Below are 13,076 nucleotides of genomic sequence, written 5' to 3' on the forward strand. Positions count from 1 at the left end.
CCACGTCTCCCCCTCTCCTTTCCCGGTGAGAGCACACAAGGGATGGATCTGGGAAAGTTTAGCCAAAGCCCACTGGAGTGGGTCAGCCTGCCTCATGCTCTTCTGTGCAAGGATAAACCCTCACCCTCCAAACTTGCCRCGAAGCTCAATGCTCTGGGACCCAAGACATTCCTTCACTGGTCCAGGAGCTCTCTCTGGCCCCGGTGAGGAGCTGGGTGTCATTCAGCACTCAGACTGTGCTCAGGAGAACGGGATCAAGGCCATATCCTGGCCAGCCAGGGTACCCTGGAGAGGGCATGGGGTCCTGCAGGAGCAGTTCCTATGTCCCAGCCTGTGCTCCCATGCTGTGCCCCGGCTGCCCAAACTGTGTGGCAAKAAAATCCCTCCTGGTTCAGGGCCATGCATCTGGCAGGCTGCTCCGACGCCAGGGAGCAGCGTGCGTGCAGGAGAGCAGGGAGCACACGCCGTGCCAGCTGYAAGGCCATCACCAGATCACCCCATAACTTCCCCTGTGCCCATCCAGGATGGATCAGAACCGGCTCTGGTTCCCCCAGCCATGGCTCAGTGGAGTCTCCCTTCCCAGAGCACTCGCCCTCCACAGTTTATATAACAGMGAGTGTCGCTTCCTCCGAGCAATCAAGGTCACTGTTTGGAGGATGGAAATCACAGGGGAGAGAAGGCAACAACGAGAGGTCCTGTTGGGGTGGGGGCAAAGCCAGAAGGAGAATCCCTTGGCATAGCACTGCTCAGCTGGGAGCTGCAGCTGCCCATAAAMACACATCCCACATGGGTTCCCCGTGTTCCAACACTCCCCAGGGTGCAGCAGCACAGGGCAGATGAAAAGGTGATCCTCAGGTACTGCTTTAGCTTCTGGGACAAAGGGGTGTGTGACTCCCACACCAAGCTGGGGGTTCCCCCCACCCACAGCTCATTCAGCTGATGAACCCTTCAGCACTGAGGCCGGTGCCCCTCGAGTTCAGCTGTCACCTCCCCTTGTCCTGGGGCACCTGCACCAGCTTATCTACCTTACAACAAAGTTTCAGCCACTTGACTCAGACTAACCTCTCGCTGCAAACAAATCCCCTCCCGAAACCTCCCGTGCTGCACCGTCCTCAGAACTATTTCGTTTAACCCTGTGCACTGCATGCAGCTCTGTGCTGCTGCTCCTCAGGAGTGCTCACAAGAAGCGAATGCGAGGCGCTGAAACGATTTCATATTTGAAAAGTCTCCCGGTCTCACTTGGAAAGCGTCCCCGGTGCTGCTGCCTCGGCTCCCGGAGCTCGCGGGTCTCGGCGGCAGCTCGGAGGGACCGAGAGCTCCGAATGCCGACCTGCAGCTCCTCAGCCTCTCCAGGGAGGAGCAGCGAAGGTAAAATTCGAGAAATGCACAAAGCTGGAAAAGCAACAGCAAACATCCCCTCCCACACGAGCAGAGCTGAGCCTCCAGCCCAGGAATCCACCTGGAGAACCAAAGTATCCCAAACATTCCCGCAGCCAACGGCAGCGCCGGGGAAAAAAAGAGAGGGAGAGGAGGGGGAAAAACCCCCAAACAAACCCAAACCARTTACGTAAGTGGCGGAGGAAAGATGCGAGGGCGCTGAAGGCACCGAGCCGGGTCCCGAGAGGCGGCGGGGGCAGCTCGGCTCCCCCGGGAGGCTCCAGCCCCGCTGCGGGCGGGCAGCGAGGGGGGCCCGGCCGCGCCTCCGCCTCCTCCCGCTCCGAGACCCCCGCCCGGGGCGGCTCCTTCCTCCGGACGGGCTCGGGGGGATTTTTCCCCCACCGAGGCGAGTCGCTCCGCGGCTCCGGGGGCGAACTGCTCCGCCGGCCCCACTCACCTGGCGGCGCTCCCAGCCCGCCGCACCGGGGCGAACCGAACCGCGCCGGGGCGAACCGACGGCACCGGACCGGAGCCGCCCCGAGCCGTGCGGAGCCGCTCCGGACCGCGGCGCACCGAGCAGAGCAGTGCCGAGCCCAGCCCGGCCCGGCCGCAACTTGCCGAGCGGCGCGGGGCGGGAGCGGGGCCGGTACCGGAGCGGAGCGGCGGGTCCCGGCTCGCAGGCGGCGCGGCGCTCCGCAAAGTCCCGCTCGGGCCGGCCCCGTCCCGGCAGGAAATCCCTCCCCGGCCCGGCCTGATTGGAAAAGCCCGGCGGGTTGTGCGGCGGGGCCGGGCCGGGGCTGCTGTCACTCACCGTGATGCGGCGTCGAGCGGGGCAGGGGCCGGGCCGCCCATCCCGCCGCACCGGCACCGCTCCGCCCCCGCCGGGCTGCCCCGGGCTCCCGGGCATCGGCTCGCTTTGAACGGGGTCCGGCCGGACGCGCAGCGCSGCCCGGGACCGACCCGGTGCTCCGGGACCGGCGGGGTCCGGACCGAGCCGGTGGGAGGTTCTCCATTCCCCATCCAGGACCGAGCCAGTGTTTTGGGCTTCGTTGGGAATCCTCCATCCTCCTCAATCCAGCGCCCGGCCGGGGGTGTGGGACTGGCATGGTACGGGACCGACCTAGTGCTTGATCCCGCACGCTTGATCCGGGATTGGTCCGGTGCTCCAGGACCGGCCCCGGAGGGAGGTCCCCCATCATCGATCCAGGATTAACACGGTGGTCTGGGAGCCAGCCCTCCCCCACCTCCAGCCCCAGCCCTCCCCCTCAGCCCTCGGCACCCTCCACCCCCAGCCCCCTTGGCAGAGGGGCTGCATAAAGCCACTGATGGCACCCATGGGACCAAAATCCACCGATCCCCAGCTGTGCAAGCCCCAAATTAATCCTACTTTCACAAAGCACTAAAACCACTAAAAATCACCCATTTCTGCCAATCTTTAGTAGGAACAGCAGAGGCAAGTGCTCCCTCGAGCACAGTTCTTTTGAAACAAGAGATTGCCTAATAAAGCTGGACAGTTTTTGTTGCATGATACCACTGGATTATCATCAACTAATCAGATTAAAAACACACGGAAGCTTYGGTTTTATTCACTAAATGGCCAGCCCGCAGCTCCCTGGGGGAGTTGCAAAGATCCCACACCTCTTCAAATCAGGCCCCGAGACATTTTCACCAAATGATGGTTTCATGAGCAATCCTGATGAGGGGGATCCTTGGCAAGAAGGAGGGGCTGGCGTTTCCAGACACACCCTGTCTTTTCAGTTCGGGAATAAAGAGATTATTATGCACATCTAATTATAAATGTCAACATTTTATGGCTGCTGTGCYGAAGCACGAAGCTCTAAGTAGCCGTGCTAGGAAGGGCTGTGAAGTGAAAGGTCTTGTTATTCCTCCTCTGAGTTTTTCCAGAGCTTGTAAAGCGCAGTGACATTTATAATAATCCCCTGAATTTATGTAGCACCTTTTGTCCTTTTAAGGATCTTAATTAAGCTTTGCAGCTCCCTGAGCACAGACTAAACCCACTTTGCTAAAGAGGAGCCCAAGTCCTGCTTTGTACAGGATGTGTGTCCCATTTCAGAGGGGGGAAGGACTTTTTCACCTCAGCAACCTTCAGCAAGTGCTGTTACACCGCAGTGGGGGCACACTCGTGTGCTTATAGCTGGGTCATTTCAAATTTCATCTCCGGTGTCACACAAGCCTTTTGAATGGAGTGTGCCGCTGGAAATGTTTACTAGAAATCCACCATTTCTAGTGCAGGCTTCAAACATTAAGCCACATATTGGAGCCGCAACACTGCACCCAATGCCTTCCCTCTATGGCCCTGCCTGCAAAGGACTGGAGTGGGAATGAGCAGGCAGCAGCCCCGGTTTCCCCACATGAATCCCAGCTCTCCATCCGCTCCTGAAGGCTGAACAGCTGGTYGGTGACCCCAGCACAAAGAGCTGCCAGTGGCTACAGACGTGTCCACCTCGCCGAGCCGGCGCATCCCCCGTGACATTTATTCCCCTGTGCCTGCAGAGCAGGTGCTCAGAGCATCGATTAAAGACCTTTAACGATTCATCCCCTTCTSTGCGCCAGGATGAGATGTTTTAGARTTTATGGGCGTTCAAGGGGCAGGCACAGTTGTGTGGCCAGCTCTGCCCTCGGGCGCTGCAGAAGGTGCCCAAGGCAGCACCGACTTGCGTTCCCCACTTTGGGTGAGGGGCAAAAAAGTGGGGACTCCACCCGGTCCGGGCTGCTCCGTTCCACGGGGACCCGACTCCTGCTTGCAGCTCTCCAGGTCGATGTTGCCATCTAGAGGTCCCTGCTACAGCGGTCGTYTCCTTCTAAAGTATAGTCAAGGAGATTGTTTTAATTCAATTCAATGTAATATTTCAGAGCGATTGTTTTTGGTTAGCCCATGTCTTGGGTGGCTGGTTGATGGCTGTAGCTCATCCTGGCTCATCTCGCAGCCCCAGCAGCTGTGCAAACCCCTCCTCTCTGCTCTGATATTATTTTGAGGTTGGGTAAAACCCTCAAACCGATGCATTTGCTGCCTGGCAGGGAAGCAGCCACAATGCACACACGAGCAATGCACACAGCGACACACACAGCAGCTCCGTGGCGGCCAGTGCTGGCTCCAGGTTCCAAATGGCTCCAAATCTGGGAGTGCAAGACTCCCACTCCCAAATCTCACCCATGAAAACCAAACTTGGAAGTTCAAGGCCATCTCAGCCCCGCTGAGTGAGTAGGAGGTCTGCAAAGGCCCATACCAGACATCCAAAACATTTTAAGTATGCTAGGAACCAGCTGGATGGAAACACACATCTCCCCTCTCAGCTGTGGCTCGGGCTTCTCCTTTCACTGCTGGTTTTTTCAAACACAYCCAGCTCAACCCAAAGACTTRCTGCAACMSCCAGGGCTRCATCTCACCCTGGGCAGGAGGAGGMTCAGGCAAACAYRGGAGCAAGGGCAGTTTGATGCCCATGGCAGACAGGGTCGATTCCCTGGATGGGGGTGCAGGCACCACTGCCCAGACGCTCCCACTCCAGGGCCAGGCCAGGGCTGAGCTCTGGYCCTGCACAAGGGCAGCACCACCACGACAGAGGCTGTGCTGGACCATGACATGTGCCCTGCAGGGAGGAGGGTGCAGCCTGAGGCTGAAGCAGGGCGAGGAAGAGCCTCTCCTGCGCTGAATCAGGCCACTCCAGAAAGCAGGTTACTGCCCAGATTTAAAGCCACCCACAGGAGCCCTTCCTGCAACTCCTGACATGGATTCACACATCACCTGGCTCCCTGAGCGCTGAGGGGTGATGGGTGCCCCACTGCCGGGCTTTGGTCGTGTCCTTAAGCAGCCCAGCAAGTCTCAGTCTCATTCCTCATCCTCAGCTGTCACATCCTGTCTCCACGGAGCCTTTCCTGGCATCCACCTCCTCCCACATTACACCCAGGCCAGGCATTTCCCACCCTGCTCACACTCCACCTTGTTGGCACCAACACCAAGGGCAAAGCCAGAGCAGGATGGAGGATCTGGACACAAAGGTGCTTACGTAGGCATTTACCCCATCGCCTCTCACACGCCCTCCTGGCAACAGCTGCTGCTGGAACAAGTCCAAGGAGATGAATTAGGGGCCTGATCAAGAGAGAGATGCACTGCCCACAAGGAGGAGGAGGAGGAGGAGGATCACAGCTCCCAGAGACCAGGCTCTGGCAGAGAAGGGTTTGGGCTGCTTTGGCCCCAGACACCTCCTCCTGTCACGCCGCAGCACAGCTGCTGCCTGCAGCTGGCCACTGCCACCGGGAGGGCTTCAGTGCCAGGATACATCCCAAACCCAGGCCAGAATCCAGACACAGCTCCATGAACTCATGCACTGTGAAGCTGAACATCAGCCTTAGTATGAAATGCAACAAAGACTGCCCTTAGCAGAGATGATGGGAACTGCTGGGGGCAAAGAGCTACAGACACCCACCAGAATCAGCTCCCAGAGAAGCAGAAAGGCTTGCTGATTTAGGAAGCTCTACTCAGGTGGTATCTTCTGTAATAAACAGTTTCCCCCTTCAAAAGTAATGGGGTAACCAATCCTTTCCCTACATCATTCCACGGCAGTCCAGCTCTGAGCTCCCTTGAAAAACAACTCCACAGCCCCATCTCAAACACGTGCGAGCCGAGAGTTACAGCCTGCACCAGCCCCTGCCCCGGCACAGCAAACCCAAACCCTGCCCCTGAATCCCTGTGGGAGCTTGGGCAGGTGCTGGCATGGGGCTCCTGGCAGGAGCAACCTTCCCACAAACCAGATCCTGGGTCCTGCTGGACTCACCTCTCCTGCTCGCACTGTCCTCACTGTCCTCCCTGTCCTCTTCTTCCTCTTCCTCCTCTTCCTCCTCTTCCTCCTCCTGAAGCCTCCCTGTGCTGACAGTCACTTCTTTCTGGTCTTGTGCCTTTCTTTTCTCTCCGTCTCCCTCGCTTAGTCCCTCACTCAGGAAATTAAAGATAATCCTCCCTTTTTTTTGCAGCCGGATTCCCTGTTTAACATTCGCTGCGTGTGCTTGCACTGATTCAAAACGGGATTAGACTTTCTGTTGCTTTGATGTCAGTTGGGCTTTGCACTTAAGGCAGAGGGGGGAAAGAAAACGTCTGTTAACAAACCTCTCAGATTCCACYCATCTACTCCTGGAAATGAAGGTCAGGCACATTTACCTGCAGAAAACGAGCCTCCTTCCAGGACTGACGGCGGGGGAATAAACCAACCCACAACTGCAGCACTGCGCTCCCTGTGCTGGGCCTTTCTCTCTGGAAACACCCAAATTTCGCCCTGGCTCCGTTATCATCCAGCTGCGTGGAGGCCGAACRGCTCCCATGAGGAGGGAGGTGTCATTAATCATCAGGAAACCACAACTCGTTGGCTGTCAGTGGATATTGCAGCCTCCAGCTGCCGTGCAGCGGGGAGCGCGTGGGCCACCGGCAGCGCTCCAGYGGCTCGGGGCTCGGGGCTGCCCGCYGGGAATAGCCCGAGCTGCTCCTCTCGCAGGGGGAAGCAGGTGCTGCGGGATGGCTGTGCTGGAAATCCATATCCTGCTCCCYGTGGTGTGACATTTGTGCTTACAGCACAGTTCGTGACTTTCCAGGGCATTTTTCCTCTGCTTTCTCAGGCCTGAACTGCTCCYGCTTTGGGAAGATGAGGATTTGGGGTTGTTCTCACTGCTGGTTCTTCCAACAYCTAAGCAGATGGAGAATATTGTTCTCTTGTTGTCTGAGAATGTCTTGCTTTGCTTTTGAGACTCCACTCCTCGAACCCACGATGTCCAAAGCAATGTGAAGCAGAGTTTGGAGCTGGAACAGGATCTCACACCACAGAAGAGCCTTTCACAAGGGATTCTGCAGAGCCATGACCAGGGCTGGGATGTGATGGTGGGTCTGATTCCTGCTTATCCAGGACAGCTCTTTCCCGCAGTCTCCAGAGACTCACAGGTGGTTTCTGCTGCCCGATGCTCCTTCTCCATTCCACCAGAGCTTCCCTCCACAGGCAGCTGGRTCTCCTCTGGGTAACAGGCAGATCTGGGGGCTGCAGAGCTGGAGATGTTTGGATATCCCTGAAACCATCCAGGACCTTCTTCAGGTTGTTTGGAGGAGCAACTCCACGGATGAGCACAATCCAGCCKTGACCAGAACCCATCTCTGAGCTCTTGGGGAGGCACAGCCAGTGCCTGTGGAACAGAACTGAGGACACACCTGAGCAGTCCTGGGGCTCTGGCAGCTGTAATCCCTGTCCCACACCACACTGCTGTGCCACAGCCCCGACTGGCACTGCCACCACCTCCGGGATTGCCCGGGGACTCGGGRTGTGCCTGTGCCAACAGCACAGTGTCTAATCCATTTTGCCTGGTGCACTCTCACAGACTTGATTAATGTCTGCAATGAGCTCCATCCATCATCGGGGAGCAAAGGAGATTAACTCTGCAGCACGCCTGCCTCGCGTTGATCCCATTCTCCAGGCCTCCTGATTAATGGCGAGGCCGCCTTATCTGCCAGGCCAGGAAACACGAATATCCGGGCTGCCTGGGGATGAGGGGACGCTGTGGGAGCCCGGGAGCAGACGGGGCAGGGTTGGCACAACCATAGGATGCTCTGCCATCGGGGCTGTGCTGCTGCACCTCTGCTCCCCATGCTGCACCTCTGCTCCCCACGCTGCCAGCTCTGCTCCCCACACTGCCACCTCTGCTCTGCTCCCCATTCCTGTTGATCCCTCCATTCCCATTTCTCTCTCTGTCCTTCCTCCCAGCCCTGCTAATGAGGAYGGCTGGAAGGAGAGCAGCAATCAGAGCGCTGATGCATCCGTGCAGGAATGCAATGCTGAAAACCAAAAGCTGGGGCTCCGTTTTCCCTCGACGGTCAGCGGGGAAGATGTCATTCCCCATCCATGGAGGGAATTCGGATGAGCTGATTTGGAGGCCTGGAATAACCCARGCAAATCCCCTCCTGGGGCTGGGGGAGAGGCTGCAGCTGACCAGCACTGAGGAGAGCGGCCGCTCGGCCGACTCTTCCCGGGAGGACACGCGTGTAAAGTGGATGCAGGGAATTAGCGGTGCCATCTGGACGGGCTCCAGCTCCTGCCCCTGGCTCGCTGCTGATGCTTCATTAACAGCTCCCTCCTTTCAGCTCCGTCTCCTTGGCTTCTGCTGYGATCAGCTGGGCTGGAGTTTTGTTGTCTTGGGTTTTTTCCAAGTGGAAATTATTTCTCATTTCTTTTAACAATCAGGACACAGAGAAAGAGACAGGAGAGGAAGGAATTTCTAGGAGATGAAAGGGCAGGATTAAGGACACGGCTTTCACTTTGTTATCCCTCTAGTGTGGCTAAGAAATTCCTTTCAGRAGAAGGCTTTAATTAACTATGTTTTGCTGATGGGAATAAATCCTGGTCCTAGAGATAGGTCTGGCTTCCTGGGTCTGCTGACAGCCCCAGCTGCAGCCTCAGCAGCCCAGATTCGTACACACACACGTGGTCTCATACAAAACTTAGCACATTTGAAACGGCTTTACAAAGGCACTGTCACCTCAGTCTGGAAAATAAGGAATGGAGAAAAAAATTCCCTGGCATTACCAGGCAACTCTGCACAGTGCCAGTGGAAAGATGATCTGAGTGCGCTGAACCACTGGACTATGGTGGCTCAAGATGTGGGAAGGGGCCTTTTGCACAGAGGAATAACCCAGGGCAGGAGGCAGTACAAATATCTCTGCTGCCTTCTAGACCAACAGCCCCTTCTCATGCAGCAGGAAAAATCAGGGTGAGARGAGAGAAAGATGCCCAGTGGCAAACTGGGACATTTAGAAAGCATCRCAGTGATGTATCCGCATCCTCCGCTGCCGCAAAACCCTCCAGGAACTGAGTCAATCAAAAATAACATTTGGGGCTGATTTTTATCCAGATGAACTCTCTCCAAATATTTTAAGGCAACCAGCAAAATGGCCAGCTTCTGCTTGTTTAACCCTTYTCCTGGAACCTGCACTGATTCTGAAAGAAAGAAAACTGTCTGCGCAAACGTCTTTTCTGTGAGCTTGACCTGTAAAATTGGATGTGGCACCAGATCTGTTCATCCACAGCCTCACCATGGTCACCTCCCTGTGCTCTGCCTCCATCCTGACTCAGTCAGTGTTTCTGCAGCTCAACTTTCCATGTAGACCCGGACACAAAATATGAAGAATCCAGAGGTTTCCAGAGGAAGCCTCGCCCCCAGTTTACACAACAACAACAACAACAACAACAACAGCAACTCCTGCCAAGGAAACATCACAGCAGGTCCCTCTGAGAATCGAATTTACCTTTTTCTGAGCTGTGTTAAATGGAAGCTGAACCCACACCTTTCTCCTTTTTCATCTCTCCAACTAATGAACTCCCAGYTGATAACAAATGCTGGCTGCTGCTGCTGGAGCATCTGCCCCTGCTCTTGGTGTTTAACAGCCCAGGAGGCAAAGCGCTTTACACCAATTATTGTTTTCAAAAGTGAGCATCATTCTCCTTTTTCATTATCATTTTAAAAGGTTTCCACCYCTTCCACTGCCCTGAGCCTCTGCCTCCAGCCCCAGCAGACGCCTCTGTGCCCTGCAGCAGCACAGGGAACATATGGCTGGTTCTCCTGGGGGAAGTGGAGAGGAAAGGAWCATCTGGCTGCTGCAGGACCCAGCTGCTGAGGTGAGCAGAGCTTTTCCTGGGTCCTGCAGGTCCGTGTTGGGAGGGTTTCCCATCCCATGTTACCACTGCTAACAACCCCCTTGACACAAGGCTTTAATTTCACTTGGGATTTAATTCCTTATTAGTTTTGCAGATTTTGTGCTTGTCCACATCTTTCACAAACTGAAAATTTTCTGTGACGTGCTGTGTCAAATGCTTTACTGGACTTCAGGTGGATTCACTGTACCACAGCTCAAAAATCTGCTATTGCTGCTTTCTCTTCCCCGTGCCCCTGCTCAGAACCAGGATTGCGGTCTCTGGTTATAAAACACCACTTTTTTAATAGCTCTGTCATAAATCCTTACACTTGGATTTGCAATTTCATGTGACAGCTCTTTCCCGACACCAAATGGAGTTTATCTCGTTTTCCTGACTTGAACCTCTCAGGATTTTCCCTTTTGCTTCATCTTGGAACTGTAATTTCCATTTCCAAGCTTAACAGCATCCTAATTCTCATTGGAAAGAAGGATGGTATAGCCCTCATTCTGGGTTGGGCAGACACCTGTTCCTGGTCACCAACTCCCCCACATCAACCCTCCTGCTCTGCCTCCTCTTCAGCTCCACCAACAATCATCCACAAGCCACAGATCTGAGCCAAAACTTTTTTCCCCCCAGTTCAGACTCAGGAGGAATTCAGGTTACAGCTGCCTCCTCCTTGTGCTAATGCCTGCTCTTGTAAAAGGGAATCAGTGACTAACAACAAATACATACCCTGAGGCAGGATTTGTCTCCTTGAGGGCTCCTGGCTGTTCTGATGGCAAGAGCCGCTGGCAGCTTTTTATCTCTGCCAAGAAGATCTGCCCGTTTCACCAAACACACATCCCCCTCCCTGAGCTCAGCACATCGGCTGACCTGGCCCTGGAGCCCACCAGATTCCCCGTCACAGGGCAAGTCCTGCTCAGCCCCTGGTTATTTTTGGCTGTGYCTTTGTCTCTGGGATCCTCTAACCTTTAGCAATGAAAACAAAACCACAGAAGGTGCTGCCCTGGCCTTTGGCTCGCTGAGAGCAGTGGGATGGGCAGAGGCTGAGGGCTAAAACCTCAAATTAGCAGCGTGGGACTGGAATGAGCCAGGCAGCTCAGACCTGTCATTTCAAGGGCAGGAACCTGCGGGGAGAGAGGAGGTCATCATCTGGTTTCAGACAAATGCCCACTTTGTGCTAATTAATTAGAAATCCAGCACAGATAACAGAGTGCTTAGATGACCATTTAGCTGAAGGATTCCTGTAAAGCCACATGTGGCTATCCAGCAGCCAAGAAAGAGAATTCACCTGCTGCTTTCATTAGAGATGCTCATGAGTAAGAGAAAGCAGAGCCTGGGAGTTGGGAAATCAGGAGTTTGCTCATGGCTCAGGCTCTTTGTTCGTTAATACCAGCCCAGGGCAGAGCTGGATCACACAGAAGCACTGATCTGAATCGAGTCAGGCACCCACAAAACATCAGCTTCTTTCCAAACCAGCCAGACCATCCATGCAGCTGTGCACATCTGGATCAGTGACAGGAGCTCCTCCAACCATTTTGAGTTTTCTGCTTTTAGGATTTTTTTCAATCAGATGATTGCATTCAGCACACATCCCTCTGTGAAGATACAAACAGTTGTGCTGAGATAGACACGTCAGGAAGATGGATRRGATGTTGCCTAAGCCAGGGCTGTTRCAGARAGAATTGCTGTCAATTTTTGACCTCAAGCTCAGCAAGTGGCTTCAGGGAAATTATTTAAGTTTGCTATCAATTCTCATCTACAGGGAAGGAAAGTGTTAYATGGCAAAGACTCACTTTCCAGAATGAAGGGAGGTAAAATGAAAAAGCAGTTGGAAACTACTTCACCAAACTTGCCTGGAAAGAAGGGAGAAGAAGGAAKAAAGAATGTGCAACTATCAAAGACAGCACTCAGTCAGTGTGGAGGGTTGATGTACCATGTCTAACTCATCCTGTGTGAGATCATTCCTATCCCTAAGGCCACTACAAGGACAAAACTTCACCCATTAGGATACTCGATCAATATAATCACAGACAAAGAGCTAAGCAATAAAAATGCAGAGGTTCATTCTGTAATCCTGGAGTCGTGAGTAAGGAGAGCAGTGAGCGTGAGGGGAGGATTTGCAACTTGGCTCTCAGTGAAGGYTCCTCTCTCCAGAGTGCAAATCAGAGAGGCAGCCAGGTGCTAAATAAATATTTAGCAAATGAGAAAGTCTCCATTTAATGAGAAATTATTTGGTGAAACCAGCTGGGGAAATGGTTTCAGTAGCGCGGTAACAGAAGCCGGCGCTGCTCTCTGCCCCGYGGGATGCTGTGGTTCCACTCGTGTTGCGTAAGTCAGGATCTCCAGCTGGGACAGGCACAGGAAATAGAACTCATTGCTGAAATGCAAGAGCCTTKCAGGGTTAAACCACTGTTAGACCAGCCAGATTCATTCCCTGGTTGCAGAATTTGCCTAGCAGCAGCTTTGGATGATTACTATCTTCCTTCATAACAGCGATGTTGCAGACAGGATGGTCTAAGCGTAGTGGCGATGCCAAGTTTGTAGGAAGATGTAATTTTTCTTTCTTTTATGTTCAAGGGCTGAGCTCCATTTCCTCACTTTTATCTACATCATTAGGCTGTCGAGATGGCAGTTCCCTGCCTAAATGTTAATTACTATATCTCTCTTTTAAGAGGTGTTTTCAAGGGGTTAGTGCCTCAATCTTCCTTGTAATTACATGCGGTGGTTAGTACAACTCATCGGCTACATCCCAGGGTCCCSTGAGAGCTCATCCCTGCTGCAGTTTCCAGCAGATGAACACTCACAGAACCAGTCCTTCAGAGTGCTGCTGTCTTCAAGTGTTCAGGCAGATAATGAGGCGATTACTGTGCCTGCCCGTGCTGCCGACGGCGAGCTCTGTGCACAGACAGGCTGCACATCACCGCCTGCTGCAGTTCATATTGCTCCCTTCTCTCTATCCCTTCAACTCGGCAAAACTCTGAAAAAAACAGTCCCTCCCCGGGGCAAGAACTTCCA

The 13,076-nt window shown here is 54.3% G+C and overlaps 1 protein-coding gene across 4 annotated transcripts in view; it reads right to left on the reverse strand.

The window, feature by feature from the left end:
• The window catches only part of CASKIN2 (CASK interacting protein 2), a 32,692-nt gene extending 30,735 nt beyond the window's left edge, over positions 1-1,957 (reverse strand). For 3 of the 4 annotated variants that reach the window (XM_057381381.1, XM_057381382.1, XM_057381380.1), the window contains exon 1: positions 1,835-1,956. The gene's annotated coding sequence lies outside the window, so the exon portion shown is untranslated. Of the gene's footprint in view, positions 1-1,834 lie in introns of all 4 variants that reach the window. The other variant, XM_057381378.1, reaches the window with a different exon arrangement.
• Between the last annotated feature and the right edge of the window lie 11,119 nt (positions 1,958-13,076).

Source organism: Malurus melanocephalus, unplaced genomic scaffold (assembly GCF_030028575.1).
Source record: "Malurus melanocephalus ecotype Western Australia unplaced genomic scaffold, MMel_1.1 scaffold_509, whole genome shotgun sequence".
Lineage (NCBI taxonomy): Eukaryota > Metazoa > Chordata > Aves > Passeriformes > Maluridae > Malurus > Malurus melanocephalus.